The sequence below is a fragment of the Oryzias latipes genome, chromosome 9 (genome assembly GCF_053564925.1).
Source record: "Oryzias latipes strain Hd-rR chromosome 9, Olatipes_Hd-rR_3.1".
NCBI lineage: Eukaryota > Metazoa > Chordata > Actinopteri > Beloniformes > Adrianichthyidae > Oryzias > Oryzias latipes.
Window position 1 is genome coordinate 1,990,767 of NC_136245.1, and position 9,641 is coordinate 2,000,407.

Below are 9,641 nucleotides of genomic sequence, written 5' to 3' on the forward strand. Positions count from 1 at the left end.
AAAGGCTCTAGCAGCCTACTCAGCGATGGATGAGGACCTCTCAGACTCCTATCCTGATATCAAGGAGGCTTTATTGGCCAAATTTAATGTCTCAGCTGAGACCTATAGACAACGTTTCAGAGACACTAATGTCCCACAAGGGGAGTTGCCTACAGAGACCTATCATCGTCTTAGGGGTTTATATCGTCGATGGATAAGGCCTGACCAACGTGGTGTAGAAGATATTGGAGAAATCATCATCTTGGAACAGTTTCTTCGGACCTTACCCCCTGATATACGCACGTGGGTGAAGGAGCATGAACCACCAACTGGGATGGAAGCAGCTAAACTTGCAACACAGTACATTAATGCTCACAGAACAACTGGCCCAAGGACACAGCAGCGGGTCTTTCATCACACCCTTGGAGATGGGCGGCGGCCGGTTGACAAAAGACCAGAGGCTCAGAGAACCGGCAGTGGCGTGAGTAAGACTACACCTCGTGGTGACAATGCAGGACAGGCTTTAATCTGCTATTATTGTCAGCAGCCTGGACATAAAGCTTCTGTGTGTCCTCTTAAAAAGCCCAAAATGTCTGGTTATTGTTGTGTGCCACAAATGAGTGTTACTAAGTTGCAACATCCATGTTCAGACCCTGCTTCTTCCTACCCAGTGATTGTTAATGGTGTTCATTTAACTGCTTTATTAGACAGCGGCAGTTCCAAGTCTTTGGTAAAGAAATGTTATTTACCAGACCATGTTCTCAATTATAAGAACAAAACTGTTATTGAGTGTGTCCATGGAGATGGCAAAGTATATCCCACTGCTGAAGTTACTTTGGATCTGGATGATCAAGCATTTCTTTTGCAAGTTGCAGTGTTGGACAAAATGCCAGTGGATTGTGTTATTGGGAGGGATTGTCCTCTTTTGTGGGACTTACTTGGGGACAAAAGACAGACCAATGTTGTTGCTGTAGTCACAAGGTCTCAGGTTAAGGCTGGGCTGGAACCTCTTCCAGATCTTCATGGTGATCTTTTTGAGGGCGGCTACAAAGGCCAAAAGAAAACACGGCATCAACGCCGTCAAGAAAAGCATAGAGGGTCTTTTGAATCTCTTGAACAGAAACCTCAATGTCAGAATTTTGTTTGGGATGTACCAAATGACATTAGACATTTGCAGTTGACTGACACTACTTTGGCTTTTCTGTATAATCAAGTTGAAACTGAAACTGACAATGTCTCTACAGATACAAAATGTGTGTTAGATAACGATATTTTGTATATTCAGGGAGAAACAGGTAAGCGGTTGGTAGTGCCTACTGGATGCAGATCTGTAGTTTTGCACCTAGCTCATACAGTTCCATGGGCAGGACACCTGGGCCATCTAAAAACATATGCAAGATTAGCAAAGCGCTTTTACTGGCCAGGTATGTTTAAAGATGTCAGAGAGTTTTGTGCTTCATGCCCTCAGTGCCAGCTGACCAGTTTAAATAAGGTTAAACAAGCACCGCTACATCCTCTGCCAGTTATTAGTACCCCTTTCGAGTGCATTGCCATGGATATTGTAGGACCCCTGGAGAAAAGCAGTTCTGGAAACAAATATATTCTGGTCATCTGTGATTATGCAACCCGCTTTCCGGAAGCTTTCCCTTTACGTACCATCAAAACGAAGGCAATAATAAATGCTCTTGTTCAGCTTTTTTCTCGTGTAGGAGTGCCGAGCGAAATCCTGACTGATCAAGGTACCAACTTCACCTCCAACCTGATGTTACTACTGCATAAAGAACTGGGCATCAAAGGAATCCGGACAACGCCATATCATCCACAAACTGATGGCCTGGTGGAGAGATTTAATCAGAGTCTCAAGCAGATGTTGCGTAAATTTGTTTCAGAAACTGGACGTGACTGGGATAAATGGTTGCCTTTTCTCCTGTTTGCATACAGAGAAGTTCCCCAGGCTTCCACAGGTTTCTCCCCATTTGAGCTCCTGTACGGGTGGCCAGTCCAGGGACCCTTGGATTTGCTGAGAAAAGAATGGGAAGCAAGTAAGAAACCAGTGGCTGAGGGAATCCTGTCCTATGTACTTCAGATGAGGAATCATTTGGAAAAGTACAGGGACCTGGCACAAGAGAACCTTACCAGAGCCCAAAGAGACCAAAAATCCTGGTATGACAAGAAAGCTCGTCAGCGTGAGTTGGAACCAGGTAAAAAAGTTTTGATACTTTTACCGCTGACGGCAAACAAACTTTTGGCTAAATGGCAGGGTCCATATGAAGTGATTAGACGGGTTGGTCCAGTAACATATGAAATAGCACACCCAGACAAAGGGAAGCACAGTCAAATATATCACGTCAATTTGCTGAAAGAGTGGAAAGACCGTGAGCAACTACAATCTCAACAGACATTAATGGTGTGCAAAATACACGACGATGGTGATGACCCTATTACCTGTATGCCAGATGTTTCTTCTATGCAGCCTCGATTGGATCATCTTTCACTTCAAAAGAAATAGGAGATGTTGGATCTACTGGCACAAGTACCTGGCCTGTTCAAGGATGGACCAGGGAGGACTTCGCTAGTCCAACACACCATCCATCTAAAAGATTCTGCACCTATTCGACAGAGGCCTTACAGGATCCCTGAGTGTCTGACACACTCTCTTAAGGAGGAAATCAAGAAAATGACAGACTTGGGGGTCATTGAGCCATCTGAAAGTGAATGGTCTAGTCCAGTGGTAATGGTTCCGAAGAAGGATGGGTCCCAGCGTCTTTGCATTGATTTTAGAAAAGTGAATGCTGTGTCCCGCTTTGATGCATACCCCATGCCTCGTGTTGATGACCTGGTAGAGCGTATCGGAAAAGCCCACTATCTGACCACATTAGACCTATGTAAGGGCTATTGGCAGATTCCATTGGAAGCGGCCTCCAGGCAATACACAGCTTTTCGAACACCAGGGGGTTTATATCAATTCACAGTGATGCCATTTGGGCTCCATGGAGCACCTGCCACTTTTCAGAGACTAATGGATACACTTCTGAGGGGTTGTGAAAGTTACTGTTCTGCCTATCTAGATGATGTGGTGGTTTTTAGCCATTCATGGGAAGATCACAAGAGACATCTTAAAAATGTTCTCACAAACATTGAGAAGGCAGGACTAACACTCAATCCACAGAAATGCGAGTGGGCGAGGATGGAAACCCAGTACCTTGGATTTCAACTGGGCGGTGGCAACATTCGTCCCATGGTTGATAAGGTGGAGGCAATACAGAAGACTGAACGACCCCGCACCAAGAAACAGCTGAGATCTTTTCTTGGACTTGTTGGTTGGTACAGCAGATTCATCCTACATTTTGCAACCATGGCAACACCTCTTACGAATCTCACCCGCAAATCCTCACCAAATCCAATTCGATGGTCAGTTGATTGTGAAAGGTCTTTTGATGCCTTGAAGAATGCCATGTGCTCTTCTCCAGTTTTGTGCAGTCCAGACTTCCAGAAACGTTTTTTGGTGCAGGTGGACGCCTCAGACGTTGGACTTGGAGCAGTTCTGACCCAGAAAACTGAAGGACAAGAAAGACCTGTACTGTATCTAAGTCGTAAGCTGCTGCCAAGAGAAACCAGGTACTCGACTGTAGAAAAAGAAGCGCTTGCAATCAAATGGGCCTTGGACAGTTTGAAATATTATCTCTTGGGGCGTGACTTTGATCTGGAGTCAGATCATAGAGCGCTGCAATGGATCCATACTATGAAGGATCACAACCCCAGGATCATGAGATGGTACCTTGCCTTACAACCTTTCAGTTTCAGCATACGCCACAAGCCTGGAAGAAACAACACCTTGGCAGACTACTTATCTAGATTTCCCACAATGGCAGCGCTCGGAGAGGGGGAAAGTAATGTGACAGAGCACAAGTCTGTCACGATTTGAGTTAAATAAAGTGTATTTGCTTCTGACAGCATCAGTGGGTGCACACACTGTATAGCTGTAAACTTCCAACAGTTCTTGCAATTCACTTTATTTATTTTCTGTTTTTGGTTGTTTTCTATGTCTTATCTGTTTACTTCCTGATTTCATAGGAGTACTTCCTGTATCCTGAATGTCCAGTGGACCCACCTATTGTTTTGGTTTCCTTTGACAGGCCTGTTTTAAATTCAAAATGATTTCTTTTTATTTTGCATTTTTGTTTAAAGAATGTTGTTAAAGTTTGGACTTCTTTGTCTAATTATTGCTTTGGTAATTAGGAAAATGCATGTAATTGTTCTTTTGTTTTTAGGAAATGTTTGATTTTGATTGTTAATTGTGTTTGTTTGGCAAGGGGTGGAGCCAACCACCTATAAAAGAGGACCTCTTTTCAAGATGGAGTCTCTGTCTGGTGATGTCTGGCTGCCATGCTGCTGCACTGTAGGCTGCAGACTTGCCACATTATTTTCAATGGGTGCATTTTTCCCCACATTCTGCCTTACAACTACATAAAGATTGAGAGCACTTTGACTCTTTGTGTGGACAGTAGTTTGTAATTCTGACAGGGCCGCACAGAATGAATGAATAACTTGCATGACTTCCGTTTTATTTATTTCAGAATCTGAAAGATGTTTTATTTAGAAAAATTGCCCAATTCTCTGTTACATCAGTCTATTCAGGGGTTCTCATTACGTCGATTGCGATCGACCGGTAGGACATGACGGTAGATCGCAGGCGGAATAGATAAATGAAAAAGAAATGTACTTCTAAACAATCCGCCAGCCAATCAAAATCCTTACAGAGAAGTACGGGACTTGATTGACATGCAGAACGGCCAATCCGACATCTTTCAATACATACGTCACTGCGCTGAGAAACTGCAAATGCACTGAGCGCAAATTCTGTCTGTCATGAGAAAGTGACTTTCTGCCCGCAGCATGTGAAGTCCCCGGGAGAAAACCACTCTGGACAACCGGAGTGTTTATTGAAGCCGCCCCGCGCGTGTCCTCCTGCTATAAGCTTTGCGGTTCTCGCCCGATAAATACAAGCTCATTAAGGAAGCTGTGTTTTTTCCGTGGCATGCGCTTCGTACGGAGCCAGCAGCGCCTTTGAAATGCCATGCTAACAGAGCCTGACAAACGATGGTCGCTGCTTTTTGTCTTAGTAATAAAATGCCTCACATGTTAATACAAAAGTATCTTTGTGTAATCTTACTGTGTAGTTTTTAATCATCAGTATTTAAACAACAATGTACAAATCAGAATCAGAATCACTTTATTTGCCAAGTACAGCACATGTACAGGGAATTTGACTTCGGTTACTTGTGCTCTCGTGCAAACTAGCAAGGTAGAAGGATAAATAATAAAGGGATAAATAATATAAAAGAAGGTAAGTGTAAGGTAGCTGTATGAATAAATAAACATAACTGAATAAGGAAATAGATTGAAATAACAAGACGAAAAGATAAAAAATAAAAAATGAAAAATGCAGCAGCAGTAATTCCAGTTGGACAGTTTATGTGATTGTACAGTGTCCTTGAGTAGTCTGGAGTCAGGTGTTCATAAGAGTGACAGCTCGGGGGAAGAAGCTGTCTTTGTGGCGAGTGGTTTTGGTTCGCAGTGTCCTAAAGCGTCGCCCTGACGGGAGGAGGCTAAAAAGGCAGTGTCCAGGATGGGAGGGGTCTTTTACGATCCTGCCAGCCCGCTTCCTGGCACGGGATCGGTACAGGTCCTGAATGGGGAGAAGGCTGGTACCAATAATCCTCTCAGCAGATCTGATGATTCTCTGAAGTCTGTTTCTGTCGTGTCTGGTAGCTGAACCAAACCAGACCGTGATGGATGTGGTCAGGACAGACTGGATTATTGCAGTGTAGAAAATGGTCAGCAGCCCCTGAGGCAGGTTGAACTTCTTGAGTTGTCGCAGGAAGTACAACCTCTGCTGAGCCTTTTTCCGGAGTGAGTCAATGTGAGCAGTCCACTTAAGGTCCCGTGAGATGGTGGACCCCAGGAACCTGTGTGAGTCTGTTGAAGGGACAGTGCTGTTGAGAATTGTGAGTGGGGGGGGAGTGGAGGGGTTCCTCCTGAAGTCCACTGTCATCTCCACTGTTTTGAGTGGGTTCAGCTCCAGGTGGTTCTGGCTGCTCCAGAGGACTAGCCGCTCCACTTCTCCTCTATATGCAGTCTCATCACCGTCCCGGATGAGCCCAATGACTGTGGTGTCGTCTGCAAACTTCAAGAGTTTCACAGAGGGGGCTCCTGATCTGCAGTCATTGGTGTAGAGGGAGAAGAGCAGAGGGGAGAGAACACACCCCTGGGGGTAAATAAACATGTGACTAATAAACAAACATTCAACAACAAGCATTTTGTCACGGTGCCTCTGGCAGACTCCTCCCCCTCATCAGCTACAACTGATGCCACCAGCTGCGCCTCCTCATCCTCGTCTGCCTGCAGACTCTTAAGGAGACCTCGGACCTGTAACCGACGCTAGTTCGTTGTACTTCCACGGTGCATCTCCTGGCCTAGTCTTGATTCTCGTTCATGCCTGCTACACCTTTGACTAATTTGCCCTGTCTTTGTACCACTCAGGATCTCGCCTTCGCCTGGAACCCTCCGGGTTGCCGCCTACCTCTCGCTGGTCTCGTTCCATCGCTCCTCAGGCTCCTCACTCGGATCACACGGTTGACGCCACCAAGACCCTCCAACCACCTCCTCTGGCTACCTCTGAAAATACCTGGGACAAAACTCCATCCTTGCTGCCACATTAAAACCTGTTACCACTTACTTCTTTGTCTGCCGAGTATACTTCCGGGTTCCAGCACTTGGGTCTGCTAAAGCCTGCTAGCCATGACACATTTACTAATGGTATGTATATATTTGTCATTTTTGACGCATTCCAAGGCTCTCTTCTCGGTCACGTGATAGGTTACCACTAAAATAAAACCCAGGAGCTAAAAAAATGAGTAAAAAAACAAAACATCTTTGGAAAGTTTCTCTGCCGAGGGGACAAGGCCCCTCCAGGAGACAGAGGAGCCTTCCACTTCCAAAAAAAAGAAAGCTACATTAATAGACTACTACTTTTTTTGTACCATGACTGTGGGACGGGGGGAGGATGATGACACCTGTGCCATGTCAACTGTTAAGCATGTCAAAATAGAAGCACAGGGTTCGTCTTGTCACGTATTTGATCTTCCATCATCCTAGTATTGCTACAATAATCATCTGCCTATATTTAAAAGACCGCTCCGCGAAAGTTTGTGTGACGTCATACCGGGCCGTGGCATGAAAAAGGTTGGGGGCCACTGATCTAGAGTCTCTCACCCACTAGCGGTCGCAGTGGCTTCTCATTATTTACTCTTTAAAACTGTTCTTTCCCAAAGTTATTGGATCCTCTGACATATGCAAGTCTGAGTTCCACTAAGACACGTTTACATTTAAGATACAACAAAAAGGAAATCCCCGCACAAACGAACGAATCATGGGGCACTAAAAACAATCTCGGTACAAATGACCAAATCATGTCTGATTTTTTCAAAGTTATTTTTGACTGTTTTCTTTATGTGTCCATTATAAATTGAAACAGTCCAAAAGCATTTTTTGATTGCATTAATTGAATAAAAATTCCAACAATGGTTAGCAAGGTATTCAGGGTATTCCCTTTCCGTTAGCTGCTCGCTTTTGTTAATTTTGTCTCCATCTTCTGCTGTCCTGTTTTGCCCTTGCTGACCCGCTGCTTATTTCTAAAATGCTTTTGGACTGTCTCATGTATTTATAACGTCCCCTTTCCGTTAGAAGCCGTGTCTCCGCTTTCGTTGTCGTGTTTCTGGATTTATTCATGTGTAATGGTCATTCGAAATTTGGTCATTTGCACCGAGATTTGCCTTTGTGTTTCCGGACTCAGATATTTGTTCTGTGATTTGTTGTTCTGTTGCCATATTTGTTCATTTGTACTGGGATTTCTTGTTGTATCTTAAATGTGAACATGTCTCGCACCTCTCGGCTGCCGCAGGAATCAGCGTTGACCCCCTCCCTGTTTGCAACAGAAATGGACAGGCTGACAGACGAGGTTAGACAGGAATCACCATGGACTATGATGTTTGCAGATGATACTGGGATTTTGTATGTGTGTATTTTTTATTTTCTTCAGGTGACCTGGGTTGCTGCACAAGGCTTTGTGGCCTTGAGTGACTGGTGCTGGCTCAGGATTGGAGGGAGGAAGATTGGTGGCTGCACATGATTGGAGGATGGAACTTTAAAAAACCTGGCATCTCCACTGCCCCATGGGGGAAGAAGTTTTTGGCTGTAGCCTCTGTCTCTCCTTCCCCCCCATTGACAACAATTAAGTGCTTTAGTGAGGCCTTAGGCTGTGTAAGCTTTTTGGTGAGCTTTTGTGTAGACAGTTCTCAAACTTTGTGTAACTTTCATCAGGATATTTTGTTGTTGTAAAGCAGTAGGGGTGAACGGCCATTTTGTTTGTGACTGTTTTCTCCTGTTTACGTTCAGGGAAACACGTCAGACTCTGTTGTTTATTTTTCTTTTGTTTTTTTCTGAAGCATTTGACATCTGAGTTAGCTATGTTTTGTTAATTATTTTGGCCTGGGTTCACCCTGAAGTTAGATGCTACATTTTTTTACCTTTTGTCATCTTTACATTTGGGACAATAAACCCTTCTATTATTTGGTAAAGACATTAGTTTTGGCAGCTTTATTAAATTTGGTGATTTTGAGGCCGTACTTTTTGGTATTTGGGGTAATCTCCTTCTTACTTATGTTATGCCCCGCACCCCTAGATATAAGGTGCACAACAAACCTATACAACCTTGTCGGGGGATATCCAAACAAAGTATTGAAATCATTATGGGACGTCGACACATTACGCGATTTTTGCGTTTTTCCTTAAAATGACAAAATTGCTTTTTTTCGAGCGATTTCAATGAAATTTCACGTACTTGCCACTAGCTTAAGTCTACAAGTCTACAACCACCTCGTTGAACTTTGACCTTGGGAAAAGGCCGCTATCTTGTTTTAAAAAAAACAAAACCACTTTAGTACTAGTGATGCACGATAATGACTTTTTACAACTGACACCGATACTCAAGATTCTCCTGCCTCTTGTAGTCGATACCGATACTCAACCGATATTTTTTCAAATACTTGAGAAAAAAATATTATTAAGTACAAAATAACAGCAAACAGCTCTCATGTATTCAACAAATTTGCAGAACTAATTTTACCTGCAATAAATTGAACAGCAGATTGTACAAACTCTTTATTAGCCTTTTCAGTCTGCTGGCTAGTGCGGGATGCTGACAGCTATTTACATGCAGGCCCTACAGTTTCTATTTATTTTTTCAGAATGAGCGCTAGCAATGAGCTAGCAATGACGGCAGCTCCGTATTCTTTCCAAACATTGCGGTGGTGAATTTTTAAATAGCTTGTGAGATTTGTGGTGTTACAGCTTGACCTTTCTTCCCTCTTTGTGACACTTCGTTCGAAGACATTTTGCAAACAGCGAGTGAGTCGTTGGTCTTTGACCCGCTTAGTGCTGAGCTGACATGTTGCAGACAGAGCTCTCTAGCGCAGGCGCTGAGAGATGATGTCACTTCCATGCGACAGACCTTGCAGGATGGGCGGGGTGAGCAGACACCTTGCTGGCATAACCAAATACAGAGTGTTGAGAGAGGAAGCGACGACAGTTTAAGCTTTTAC